We start from the raw sequence: 15,240 nt of genomic DNA, 5'->3' as shown, positions 1-15,240 counted from the left end.
TTAGGGCGTCTATGTTAAATGCTGCAGCACTTCTTCAATTAAGGTAATATGCACCTCGAAAGTGAAAGACTTAAACTTTTGCTCGAACTTTCCTCAGTGAAGCTTTCAACCATTCTCTTACCAAAGCAAGAATAAAAATCAGGGGTCACCGTGCAAACTTTGGTACTAGAGAGACAAATAACTTGTGATTTCTCGATATTTGAAATCCAAAATGGCCGCCATCCCTGTGTTAACTCTATGAGAAAAAATAAAATTTTCGATTTTCGAAAAACTAAGACGGTGAAAACTTTTGTTTCGCCAAGAGCTTCAAAATAAGCCCCCACAAGTGGTAGGTCAGAAGAAAATTGATAAAATTTGAAGGCCTGAATTTCTGTCCCCGAGGTGCGTTCTACCTTAAAACTAATTACCCGATACTGTGCTCGAATCGTGTGTGGACAGCACCCGGATATACAAAGCTCACTGTTCCAGCTGTTTTATCTCCCTCAAACGCTGGAACTCTGGCTTGTCGATGATTTCCATGTACACAGGGTCTAATTGGACAGTCCCGTGAATTGGGTCTTGAATTATCTGCCAAAGGGAATGAATGTGAAACGTGACAGTGTGTCAGGGGAATACATGTATATGAGATCAGTTATTCTTGTAATGTTACGGACATTGGGAGATGTAATAATGATGCCAGAGGAGTTTTACTTCTACTCTGAGAAATAGCTCTCTTGTTCTTTTAAAGTTCTTACAATTGTATGAAACAAATTTATAACTAACATCAATGCACTTACATCACTTGCAATGGCAGAACAATAAAAATAATAAAGTCAAGAATACTGCTTGATAACATATCGATACCATTACCAATATTACTGCTCCACTTTGCAACTTGCATGTCAACTCTTTCGAACAAATAATTATAATAATAACTTCGATGACAGCTTGATGGTGAATGCGAATCGTAATGTAGGATGTATTCAGTCTTATAAAACACATGATATCAATTTTTGCGTGCGCCCAGATAGCGGTACAAACAAAGTAATGCGTGTACAAACGCGTATGGAAATGCACACGTATTTCTGTGCGGTTTTGCGCACGTGAGTTTTTGCCCCATGGTTCATTCGAATTACGGGTTAAACGTATTACTCTCAAATGTCAAACCAACTTTTTCAACCTGCAACAAATTTAAAATGTCATTTATTCCTCTGACTCAATTGTACTCAAATGATCTTACATTTTACTATATAATGGCTTTTACGACTCCTGTATTGCTACGTAGTTATATACCATAATACTTAAGGTATTGCATCGCTTGATTGGCTGAATACGTTGGGGACACTTACTATCTTCTGCAGAAGAAGTTGATCGTAGGTTCGGATACATTTTCACATCAAAGTAACAAAACGTACTAAATACAGTGCAGATGTACTGCTTTGACATTCACTTACCCTACACAAAAGCCCTTAGGGACTGGTCGGTTTCTTCGGCCTGGGGGTGGATTCATGGGGGGTCACTCTGTTTTTACTTTGGTGATGGGGGTCACCATGTTTTTGAAATGCCCAACAGGGGGTCAATGTGTTTTTCAATTTCGACAGGGGCTCATACTTCCACAAAATGCAATGTGCCAGCCACAAATTTCATCATTCAGTTTCATTTTTCGGCGCGCACTTCGGGAGCGTAACTTTGATAATAAAGACATATTTTTCAGAGCCCCGTCCTAGTGCAAAACTTTAATATATCAGACATATATGTATCTGAGATATCTGTATGTCTAAAATTTTTCGGTGTGCCCTTCGGGCGCATTTATTTAAAATATCAAACATATTTTTCAGCATGCCCTCTAGCTACATGACTTGCATATATCAGATATATATATCAGAGATATCTGGATGTTAAATATTCTAACTTCTGGATATTAAATATTTTTCGGCGCGCCCTTTGGGCGCAGTAAATTAATATATCACAGATATATGTCAGAAATATCTTGATGTCTATGAATTGAAAATCTGTTTTGCAAATCATTATGAAATCTTGCAGTGCATATGAAAAGCATGACAAATTCCTGATACTTTTCTGTTTTCTCTTGGGGAATTCAGTATTAGAAAGCAACATGCACTAATATTTCACAATTACATTTTTCTCACAACAGTTCTGGACATCTGGTTATGCATAAAGAGAGTTGGAATACATACAGCTCATTTCAAATACTGTATTCAAACTTTAGAATTGACTCTTTTAAGTTGAGTCTATCTTACAACTGACATGACAACAATTTCATTAAAACACAAACACAGAATGACTGAATGTATAAAATATACCCAAAAAATTAAATACATATTATATATATATATATAAATATATATATATATATATATATATATATATATATATATATATATATATATATATATAATATATATATATATATATATATATGGTCACCCTTTTTTCGAAAGTTGGAATACGGGGGATCAGCCACTTTTTGACGTTGGCAAAAATTAATCCACCGCCCCCCCCCCCCCACCCCCAGGCCGAAGAACTGACCATTCCCTAAGCACTGTTACTGGGAGGGGCTATACCAAAGATGCAGGTCAAACATCCAAACATGCAGAATAGTTAACACTTCATGATTTGCTTATTCAACCATACATTTCCAAAGTTCGTATAACACAGTAAGTATTGTGACATTCACAATATGCTTACAAAGTTTTATATAATGGCCAGCGATAGCCCACACCAACAAGCTTGCCATCGTGTCAGTGTACAAACACGTTTATCTATGATGTAGTGGTGTGATGCCAAGAGCGTTGCACCTTTTCTAAGCTGTGCCAAAATCTGCATGACACCCACTCAACATCTTTAGTTTCGCTTCTTATTTGGGTTTTGCTGAGTTATCACGTTAAACGTTTACCAAGTAAAAGGGAAAATTGAAAAAAAAATGTTATCTTACGGGTAAATCTGCCTTTAAATGAAGTACATGTACCTTAAAACGAATTTAGGACAGTTTATTTTTCATCGAACTCTGATGATAAATGACTCAGCAAAAGTAAGATAAGTCAAGCCAAATAGATAACAGCATGTATTGCATCTGAAGTATGAATAGTTTTCTGTGTAAGCTGCTTCAATGAGAGCATCATGGACATCGTAAACTTAGTTCACCTTTTATGGTGACAGTTCCATCGCAATAGTCAAGATGTAGAGACACATTGCATGGGATTGGTCAAGCATTCATTTAGGATCTCCGTGTATCTTCAGATGCACCTTGTATATTAATTCTCAGTAGTAATTCGGTATATTCTTATTTGAAGTCACACACTTTAAGATAATCAATTGACCATCACACTCGACCAAGGCCATGCCACCAAACGCTAACAATTCGATCGCATATCATTGCAGTAGCCTAGATCATTCTGTACGCAGCCTTCAGGTTTAACCACGCAGTAATGACAGTATTCTGCAATAACTCTAGTCATGAAACTGTGTTATAAAAGACTGATATTTTGCTACCTCGGCATCTGAGTCCACCATGTAGAATAAAATAAAAGCATAAACAGACCAAATAAATGGCTGTGAACACATACACAAGATTAGACAGCACCCTTTCATTCATTTTAGTGATAAGACTAACTCGAGATTATGCTAAGATTTAAACTAATTCCCTAGCAGCTAACTGTATAGGTACAGGGAATTAATTAAAATAGGTCAGCCTTCGAACTAAATTTTCAGAACCAGTGTTCTAATTTTTCGATTGTACACATAAGTGACTTCTATAGTTAACAGAGGAATGCAAGGAAACATAGATAAAGCAAGTTGCCAATAATGGAGAGACGTGAGAAGGTTCCAGACATGGCTATCCTTGAGTAAAAATGTATGCCAGGTGTGTCAAGCAAAAATCAATTTAGCTGGCCACATCACGAGATATTTACTGAACGTTTCCCTAGAAAAATCATCTAAGCTGAAGAATATGACAGACCAGGTTCTCATGGCACCAATAAAACCTCATTAGAGAACTGTCGAGAGCATCGTGAATGAGTCAGTATGGGTTATTGGAATCGAAGGTGAACAACATAGGACAACATAGTTCCCTTCGACTAGCATTCAACTTATTTCTTCACAATATAATGATACTGGACGGCACTGTTGATTAATTGCATTTACAACTGTTGTTTTGCACCATATGCGTGCATGAACATCATTTCAATTATTTTTGCAGAACGTATTCTTAGCACTTATTTTGAGGTGGCAAAAATATTGTCCACACAGTTCCTGTTGTAGAATTTTGCCTCACAACACTTATCAGGGATATTTAAATTTAAGCTGTACTATTTTCTCTATCTTGCAAAGCCAACAAGTACCATAGCATAGTATTTTATTTTTAATTCTTTAGATGATTGCTCAATTTGTCAAGACATATATTCCACGAATAAATTGTTTGAAGATAAACATGGACTTAGAAAGGTTTCATTATAAAGTTAGTCTGATCCGTCTTCTGTTTATAATTCTTCATTTAAAGGGAATCTGACACAAGAAGAGCATGTGCAGGCACTGAATAAGCACTCTAAATGTTTCCTATGTTTGCCTTATTCTTCGTTTGGTGATGTGTTGCAAATAATTTTCTTTGCTGTTAAATGTTTGCTATACCAACTTTTCATGACAACTTTTGATACCTTCGGCTCTTTCTTCAATGTTTCTCTCAGTATCTCATCACTGGAGGCAGTAGAGGTTCGAGGAGCCATTTTTGGCGCATCGGTTGTGTCTCTTCCTCCTGCAAGAGGGAAACTATGAATTTCTTAGCGAAAATAATATAAACGTTATGATTTACAAATTGTGAGCAAATCAGATACACCCTTTTAAACGAATCACGCTAATCTCAAAAATGTGAATGCGTACATGTCTTATTTCTGCCATCGATATATAATACGTCAGCATACGACAATGTTACATGAGCTACTTAAATTAACCTGTGATGTTTTCTGACAAACTTTGGCATCTTTGTTAATTTGCCCATAGAAGCTTCGCTGACTAACAGATGTTCTTTCAACAGAGCAAACGAAAAGTCCTGTCGTCCCCTAGCCCTCTCAGACACTTTCCTGTTTATCTGATGATTTAAATACTAAAAACTTTTACAAAGTGTCACTACAGGACCCAGTGTAGTTTTCCAGACCATTTTATTAACATTTACCTGGCCTGACCTTGGGGCTTCAACTACTTTAAGGATGTTCTTATTCCTAGCAATAAAATATGGACTATTTTTCTATTAATTTTAAAATGTTTTGCATTTTGCCACTGCTGAGAATAATGGCCATTATTACTTAGCGCAATTTACCAACTCTAAATTTGAAGGGGACTAATAAGGCTAACAGTGACTTGACGAAATGATCTTCACGTTCAGATTGCAAACTGCATATTTTCAGCAATAAGAATGATATTTAGTTCAGTGCATATGAGCTTTTGACCCTTTATTCTTGCAACTACTTGATTATGGTGATTTTTGTTTAGCATAGAAATTCTGCAAATTATAGCAATTCTTACCATCATATTCGACTATTTCTATTATTTCAGTCTTGTGTCTGTATCGTGAATGAATATCTTTGTTGTCGCACAGGTGCATATTTGTGTCGATATTTAGCAATGGGTCCAGTTATAAAACTGCTCACGACTCTGAGATAGTGAATGATACCAAAACACGATTACTCTGAACTACTTACGTGGCTGCTGCTCCTCCCTTCTAGAGGTATCTTTAAGAAACGCGTCCACCGTTTTTACCAGGGGCGACCTCTCCATGGTTTGAAACGTTTGTTTTAGCAGTTCCAAATTGTCTTCAGAAATGTAACCCTTTTCTTCTAAGTAATGAAATAGATCTACTGCTCTTGGCACCTTCTCTTCATCTCCTCTATTTAGTTGTTTCCCCTTTAGTAAGTCTTTCATAGACTCAATGTCCCCAGCAGTCAACTGCTGTTTCAACTTCTCATACAGCTTATTCAATGGACGAATATGGTCGTCACTATTCGGTCCTTCTGCCATAATACTTAGTCGACGTCTAAAGTTGGCTTCAAATTCTGTGCGAATTATAAAACTGAGTCAAATACTTTGATGGTGCTTGTAGGATGAACAATTTCACTCATGAAGGCTGTTTATGAAAATTGAAAAATAATATAATAAAAAACTGGAGAGATTGGCATATATAAACGGTACATCAAGATCACTTGTATTTTAGCTCATATGTTCACACACGTAAGATAATGTCGTACCGATATCTGCCTGTGTGCGTATGTGTGTCTGTCTTTCTGTTTACACGATAACTCAAGAACGCCTAAACGGATTCAAATCACATTGGGTAGACAGGTACCATATGCTAATATCAAGAAGCACTTTGATTCTGGTTTATGTGGCTTGCATGTTAATGAAGTTATGATTTTTTTTCATATAATGGTTTCCTATGGAGACAGTAACGACAACAGAGTCGACATATATTAAAAAAACTGCACAAAATTTAATGAAACTTTTCACTGATGACAATCTCAGAACGTTATAACAATACTGTTAGTTTCGTGTCGATTATCTGCTCGTTACATATTTACTGAACTGTTGTAATTAGTGAACTAACTCCGAAACTTCTACACCAAATTCGATGATACCTGATAGATATCAAATTGCATTAAGCAGCATTGAGCAGTACCAAGTTTAAAAGCAGCTGATTTGAATGTTTAATGAAGTTTTGTAATTAGTCGTATATCTCCAAAACAACTGCACCAAAATTGATGAAATCTGCTGCAGATACTGATCCGATAGATATCTGACTGTGTTGTGAAACATTTATTAGTATCAAGGTATATGAGTAATATGAGTATCAAGTCATATGAGTCAGAATTGCAGTACCAGATCTGATTACAATTGTTACATATATGAAGGTGACAGATATCTGGCCTATACTGAGAAATATTAAGAAGTGTTCTGTCAATGAATTGCTAACCTACTTGATTTTATTGAAAGTTGCTGAAGGTGTTTTCACCTGATTTAAAGTGTACTTAAAGTTTCTTTCCTGCTCGAAATCCAAATGACAGCAGTTAAAGAAATTTAGCATCTTTATTTCAGCTAATTACATATTTGTATATTTAATGACCTTTGGAATTAATTTGTGGTGAATATTGTTCATGATGTTGATCATAACACTTTCATGTGGCAAACATGTGGCAAAAGTTTAAATTTACAGATCACTGCAATATATATTGGAGCACGTGAGTATTTTCAGTTCATATCGGGTTGAGGTATATATAAGGTATCAATAGGCTGGCAGTGGTGGTTGTAAATCTGTAAATTCGACAAAAAATATTTTATGATAGTAACATCTCAAAGAGTTTGAGCAAACGCGTGTGATTCTAACAGCAGGGATTTTAATGTCTCATTCAATCATAGATGGACAACCTTGATATTGGTTTCAAAGATTGTGCTTTCAAATTACGTTTAGCCTTTCATAATATGACTTTTTTATAGTATAACATTCATTATACTACAGTGTACTGTGAGTAGGAGAAATATCAGCATTCCGATTCCTCCGTAAAGCAATTTAACTGATAGATTGGCATGATTCTAAACAAATGCTCAGTATTGAGCAAATTGCACTTTCTATTGCATTATTATGTTCATACTAAATCAATACAAAACTGTGCAAGGCTATTCTTTGACATAGTCACTTATGCTATAAGATTTTGCACCAAAGTAATCTATTTTACAGATTTAAAATGGGAAAGTAACTCTTTTGTCATACAAACTTGCTATTATACTTCGCACACGATAGGAATGAATGCATCGCGTAGCTGGACCAAAGATAGCCTTAAGGGCAATAATATCGGACTAACCCAAACATAAGCTGTATTGGCAAGTCGAAAACCTTGCATTTCAGTTGAATTTTGTAATAGAACAAGAAATAGCAGGTATCATCGAGAACAAAAACAAGAAAAACAAGGCAGTATTGCTGAAGGCAATGAGTACTTGGGCCGAGATAGAGTAATTTTGAGGACAATATATACTACTATTCAAATATGGTCTTGAATTTCCTCCTGTCAATTAGGCATTTGATTAACTGGTTATTAAACGAAGCAATTGCATGACAACGGCAAAATATGTCTAGCAACTTTTGTGGAGTTTGAGGCAGGGGTTCTTTATTTATAGTGAAATTGCTTAAACTCCTTAAATATTCAAATTACAGCAAATTTCTTTTGTTCTCGATGGTAGATGTCTAATATTTAGATGGGCATATTTAGATTTCTACCCTATAGTTATCCCTATATACCAAAAATCGGTCATCTAGCTCTATTGGCTTGCTCAGAATTAGATATGCGAATAATTAATGAGGTACAATATGTGGTGTCATAAGGTGTCCCATCATACCAAATATGAAGGGTGTAGCACTTGTGGTTACTGAGTTATGGACACATATATATATATATTTGAGGTCAAAGGTCATTGAGGTCACATGACATTTTGTCAAAATAATTGTATTGCTAAGTTATTCCTATATACCAAAAATCAGACCTCTAGCTCTATTGGCTCGCTCAAAATTAGATATGCGCATAATTAATAAGGTACAATATGTGGTGTCGTTAGGTGTCTTATCATACCAAATATGAGGATGTAGCACTTGTGGTTACTGAGTTGTGGACACATATATATATATATTTGAGGTCAAAGGTCATTGAGGTCACGTCACATTTTGTCATAATAATTGTATTGCTAAGTTATTCCTATATACCAAAAATCAGACCTCTAGCTCTATTGGCTCGCTCAAAATAAGATATGCGCATAATTAATGAGGTACAATATATGGTGTCATAAGGTGTCCTATCATACCAAATATGAAGGGTGTAGCACTTGTGGTTACTGAGTTGTGGACAAATATGTATATTTGAGGTCAAAGGTCATTGAGGTCACGTGACGTTTTGTCAAACAAATTATATTGTTAACTTATCCCTATATACCAAAAATCAGACCTCTAGCTCTATTGGCTCGCTCAAAATTAGATATGCGCATAATTAATGAGGTACAATATGTGGCGTCATAAGGTGTCCCATCATACCAAATATGAAAGGTTTAGCACTTGTGGTTACTGAGTTATGGACAATAATGTATATTTGAGGTCAAAGGTCACCAAGGTCACATGATATTTTGTCAAAATGTCTGAGATATCTGCGTGAACTGATGGACTCACTGATGGACTCACGGACGGATATGACCCAATCTATAAGCCCCCTGGACTTTATCCGTGGGGACAAAAAACTGTGTCACTGCATCCTTTAGGCAATATGAATACGATGAGAAACTAAATTTTATTTTTCTTGGCCTTATACATGAAAGTCTATGGAGAACTGCCTTATACATGGGAGTCTATGGAGGTGTAAACTAAAAAGTCCTCTAACACGGCCAAATTCGATCGCATTGTGAAACAAATCGACGTGCATCTGTATGGGGTTGGGTACTATTCTTGTGCAAAGTTTGAAAGAAATTGACCAGGGCATGTCTGAGATATCTGCGTGAACGGACGGACTGACATGACCAAACCTATAACTCCCCCAGGACTTCGTCCGTGGGCACTAAAAACAACGCAACAGTTATTACAGCTACACCGGCGGTAGGTTCATATCCAGAGCCCCGTACGGTCTGCCGCCGTCGCTTGAAAACAATCTCATAAACCTGGCCATATGGGCAACTGTGTATGAGCAGCTGGATGCTGGAGAAGGCGAGCTGTCACGTTCAAGCTCAGGATTATTTGTCGATCAAATTTCAGTAAATTTACCTTACCTAGATGAAATTTTGTCTATATGCTGAAATTTCGCCGAAGTTTGACAAAATTGCATCGATTTTTCAGGTTCATATCCGACATTTTTGAGTTTTGAGTGCAGACAGAAATAAGTTTTGAGGCAACATGGCTGCGACCCCATGTTGACCCCTAGCCCTGCGTACGATGCTATGTGCTACAGCTAACACACAGCAAAGTACGCAGGGCTAGCGAGAGAGTTGCCGACATCGACGGTTATTTACGAGAAGTGAATAAAAGACTGTCATTTTTGGAAGCGATCGAGTAGCTGAGGTAGGCTGGGATACGACTTGGGCCCAAGAACGCTGAATTTCGGCAGTAATTTGGCTTTTTACGTCAAGTTCCAAAATGGATTTGAAGTCACCGACCCTACGTACGCGTACGGGTCTTTGCAGGGCTGTGGTGAGCGGGGCGATTAGCTGTAGCGGAACACACAGCATCGTACGCAGAGCTAGTTGACCCCAAGTGAAAATGTGTTCGCGATCAAATCTTCCTATATTTTTTTCAGAATTTTCGACAAAATCATTGCTTCTTACATCTTTTGTAAAATATAAAATATTAAAATAAAAATGCGATGGGCCATGTCTCCAGATTTCTAAAATATCGTTCGTTGACCGTTCGACGGAATACTCATTTCGCAAACTTGTGACGCAGTTGAAATTCAATACTGACCGCCAAATAATCTTAATGAGACGAGATCATTCTAGACATCCTCCAAATTATCCAACCATTCGCGTTAGAGTTCAGCTCGCTTAGAGGATCATAACATTCTTCGGCCTTCGTTTAGATCGACCCTAATCTCTCCCATTTAGGAAATAAATACACAAGCTACCTTGACAAAACTTCGTGCACCATCCAGGACCAAACACACTACAAATCTGTCTTGACGTCATCATCTCCTTACATGGTAATCGCCTAGGAAACGGAGGGTGCATTAATTGTTGCATTTCGATGCACATTTTGATTATATTCAGAAGATTTTGTGGCAAAAACTCAGATAGAGAAGCATTAATATTCACATCTCACTTATTCAAGACTTACTGAGAGCAGCACTACCATTCAGTTAACATCATTACGCCATTTATTATGCCAAGAAAGATGAAGCCAAGACATTTTGCCCTCCCTGGTCTCAGCCAGGAATGGTTATACCTTACAGAGTTTTTTCCCACGGAATGAAAACAAATGTACTTGGGCTGAGGCCCAAGTACAATAACCATCAAACGTAAGTTACAGTAGTGGAGCGTCAAGCAAAGGGGACACATCGAAAAGAATGATAAAATAAACTTTTGCTTATGTTTCTGTAGAGAAACGCTTAACCCATTTTCTTCATACATTATCAAGCATGAATGTTACAATGACTCTTATAATGTAAATTATGCTGGAAAATTACTTGAGCTGTATAGTAAATTGGTGATACGCCCTGTTTTAACTCTGCTTATCAAAGTTCGATCTTTATATTACAAAGACGGTGAAAACAATAATGTTTTCTTCAGTGTTCCCAGTAAGTTCCTCTAATGTTTTGGCTGGAATGGAATTTTAAAAGTTTAACAGTCTGAAAATATATATATGTACGGAACGTTCTACCTCAATAAAGGAAAACTGTAAATTCCTGTGTACACCATTGTCAGGTTCACTGTAGTGTCGTATATGTGAAAAGGGTAGTGTTTGTTGTACTGCCCATTGCCTTGTATTCTTGAGAATGTTTGAGTAAAAATGAAGGTACACATTTTAGTTTCTACAGAAAACATAAAAAACTGCGTGAGCTTCAAGGTTATAATTGTATGAACGCCCATTAGGGATACATCATAATAGATGTGTTCTCTGAGTACTGATCGTAAATGTTTCCAGGTCTACAGAACTTGTCGTTCAGACTGAACGCGCCTGAGGGACAGATTTTCGGACACGCGAATTTTTACAAATCTTCTCTGATATGCTGCTTTGGGGAGATCATTTCACAACTCTTGGACTAAGAAAGATTTTATTCGTCATGGGAAATGTTACAGGAATACTTATCAGGTACAGTTTGCAATGCCATATCGACAATATGTTGCCTCGATGTTTTATTCTTTCAGAAGGAAACAAGACAACGATTGCAAGACAACGATTGCGATGTCGGATGTCATGCATGTCAGAGAACAATATCAGAAGGAAAAAAAATCTTGCCTATAACTTCAAGCCGATCATAAATTATAATACATTATGTTTATCTGATGATTTACCTCTATGGTTTTCATTGTTTTATTTTTTAATTTATTTTATTTAGTTTATTTCATTTATTTTATTTTCTCGTATGTTATTTTATTTATGTCGTTTTATTCAGTGATTGTAGATCCTTTTATATGACTGGATTGATTTAGAGCAATGAGAATCAAGTTTCAAATTAATTATTTAGATTCCATATCATTCATAAGGTTCTTGGATTGTTACCATCCCGCATTTTAGGTCTGCGAAAGGTAGTACTCCCTCGAAGCAGTTTTCTAAGACAGGTGTCTTCCTGTAAATCACCCAGCCCAACCACCTCATATTAAGTAGAAACATCAAACTTTGCCCAACAACCATACCCATTCAAGGTAAAGCAGCGGAAAGGACTTGCCGGATGGGTATCCAGAGAACACTGATCACAACACGAAAATCCATAAATATGATTATGCTATGTAGATCATAATCACGTTAAAGATAACAGTGCCGTCCACAATTACTCTGGAAAGTTGATTTACAACAAAATATCAGAAAAAAATACTGGAAAAATATATCATTCAATTTCATAACATTAACACGCAAGAGTAGAGTGTGTCCGATTAACTTGTGATACACAAATATAATAGGAGATGACATTTGAACAATATCTTGAACTGCAAACAAACCACATCTTGGAAACAAATACACCTAAAAGGGAAATCTCTCTCTCTCTCTCTCTCTCTCTCTCTCTCTCTCTCTCTCGGTTAATAGGAATATTAGCCAAATGGTCAAATGTCACCTTTTTAGCCTCTCATTGCTGGGACAGTAAAAAACTTACATGGGCCTATAAATGAGCAGATTCAAGTTGACCAACATTAGATTCTGGTAAAATAACCTCGGCATTGCCGACGACTAAAATGATCTCGGTGTCGTCGACAATCGGCGTTCACAATTTTATCATAAATGGCGCCCTTTTTCTGAGTTCGCCTTTTGTAATATCATTGGCCTAAATTATTTCAAAGCGCCAAAGACAAATGCGGTTCTAATTGGATTGTTTATATACCTTACGTGAGTTATGTTGGCTACCTGTCTATGACCTTGCAACCACATTCAAAATGAAGCTACCTGGATGGATTCCAACTTTCGTTTTGTGTACATAATTCTCACAAAACAATATTAATATCTCATTCTCGACGACAAGCAAATATGTAATGTTTTACTAAGAAGGAATCCTTATCTCAGATATCATTGATGCTGTACTGAATGTACCTACCTGATATAATATCCTGATTTTTACGTCCAGGACCAGACAAGTACCAACGTTTCAGCTGTATGCTGACCTGACGGCTCTCAGTGAGTGTACTGGTGTTTAGGCTCTCGAATCAAATGTCGAGGGGTTAACCAAGAGGTCTTGCAGATGTGTATATAGGTGTGTTTGACAAACGACAGCAATTCGCGATCAAAATAATGGTAAATTAATACACTGTTCCATTTCATTGGAGAATTTATCTTTGCGGTTAAAGAGAAAAAGAGGAGACTTTTCAAGACTGGAGTTGATACCCGGGTCCGGTATATATTTGATCCCTGCTGTCTGTAAAGATATTTGCAACCTCACCTTCGAATGGGCGCTCCCATGAGAACAAAATCCTGTGTAACTTGTTATATGGAAAACGCAAACTTTTCAGGCAAGCTTGGGCACTTGTGAGGGTTCTGCTCAACAAAACGAAATCATTGTAATGTAGTGTTTAAATTTAGATGGTTCTGGCTGCGGCCCGGCTTCATTAATGATCGGAATCCAGTACGGTATCGTTCGATTCGGCTATGATGATGGGATACTCATAGCACTGTCTAAAAGATTATAAAAGAGAATCGGGTCACACTTAACCAATTTGAAGAATTAAAAGGACACATAAAAATAATGGCAAAACTTTTCTTTTCAGACAGGCAAATGTTTCGAGTACATATTTTGGTTTTCACGTCTATTCTGCAACTGTCTTCAACCAGAGATGGTCATTATTTACTAAATAGTTTAACAACCTGAGCTGCAGAATTGAAGTTCTCGCCAGAATAAACTCTTTTTTACGTTAATACTACATATATCATGTGAGAACAGCATGCTTGTCATTTTGACTGTAATCTTCGTACCAATTAACGCATAGGGATGTACGGTACTGTATGATACACAATAGCTATAAATTCTAGCCACGTCCTTCCATTCTCTGTGCATTGCCCATAGAAAAACGACCGATCCTTCACGCTCACAATACAGTACTTTGTTTGGCCAGCGTTTGCATTGGCCTGTCACGTGATTATATATGATACGCTGATACCCGGAGAGTATACGTTTACCAGTAGTGTGACAAAGGGCAGGTGAAATGTACTGACCACGATATAACAACAAATGCTTCAATTGATCATAGAAAAGTTTAGCTGAGCAACAGCAAAACACAAAGTTCAGGAAATCATTCGATGAATTTATCACAGAGTGTCCGCAGTTTCTTCAACAATTTATTTTGCAGTAAGAGTAAACTCCCATTTAAACTCCGCTACAGTACTTTAAAGATAATAAAATCGAACTGAGTTTTTACTTTTACAAAAAGGCCAGCCAGGAGTAATTAGAAATGGACTACCAAGGGCCCTAGTCACATGTTGCACATTTCCTGAAAGAGACCATGATGCCATTGTTCCCATGGCATAGTTGTTGTGGGTTCGAACCCGATAGAAAACTAGCCGTATTATTATGGTAATCCAACGTCTGAAAACACTCATTACAGAAGAATTCGTCGCGTCCCTTCCATGATACTATGGTGAGTAAGATGTTAATCATGAATTGGATATAGCCGTTCAACAAGAAAGTCAACGAGCGATCAACAAGTTATCCTGCAAACTTCCTCAATCATAGAGATGCTATAAGAATGTCATCTGATTTCAAGTTTTCTCCTTAAGGTGTTGAAAGACCTCCGGGAAACTACCTTTAACCCTTTCACTACCATGGCTTAGCCCAAACCTATTGTTATTAATGCTGAATGTGGACCTGTTTACAGAGAATCAGGGGTGAACAGGTTAAGAGTTGTTGGTTTGTACGCTGCTACTTTTCACTTCTTTTATATAAATAAGGCACTGCATGTCACGATGCTTGACGTGCCTGATTATGCCTTCGATCGTATTTTAGACTTAATTGCCTGATAACAGAACAGACCATTCCGGGTGCAGAAGCAGAAACGCGTATGCGTATTTGAGTTTGTCTAAATACCAGTCTTATG

The sequence above is a fragment of the Ptychodera flava genome, chromosome 7 (assembly GCF_041260155.1).
Source record: "Ptychodera flava strain L36383 chromosome 7, AS_Pfla_20210202, whole genome shotgun sequence".
Classification (NCBI taxonomy): domain Eukaryota; kingdom Metazoa; phylum Hemichordata; class Enteropneusta; family Ptychoderidae; genus Ptychodera; species Ptychodera flava.
Note: the sequence above shows the minus strand (reverse complement) of the source record.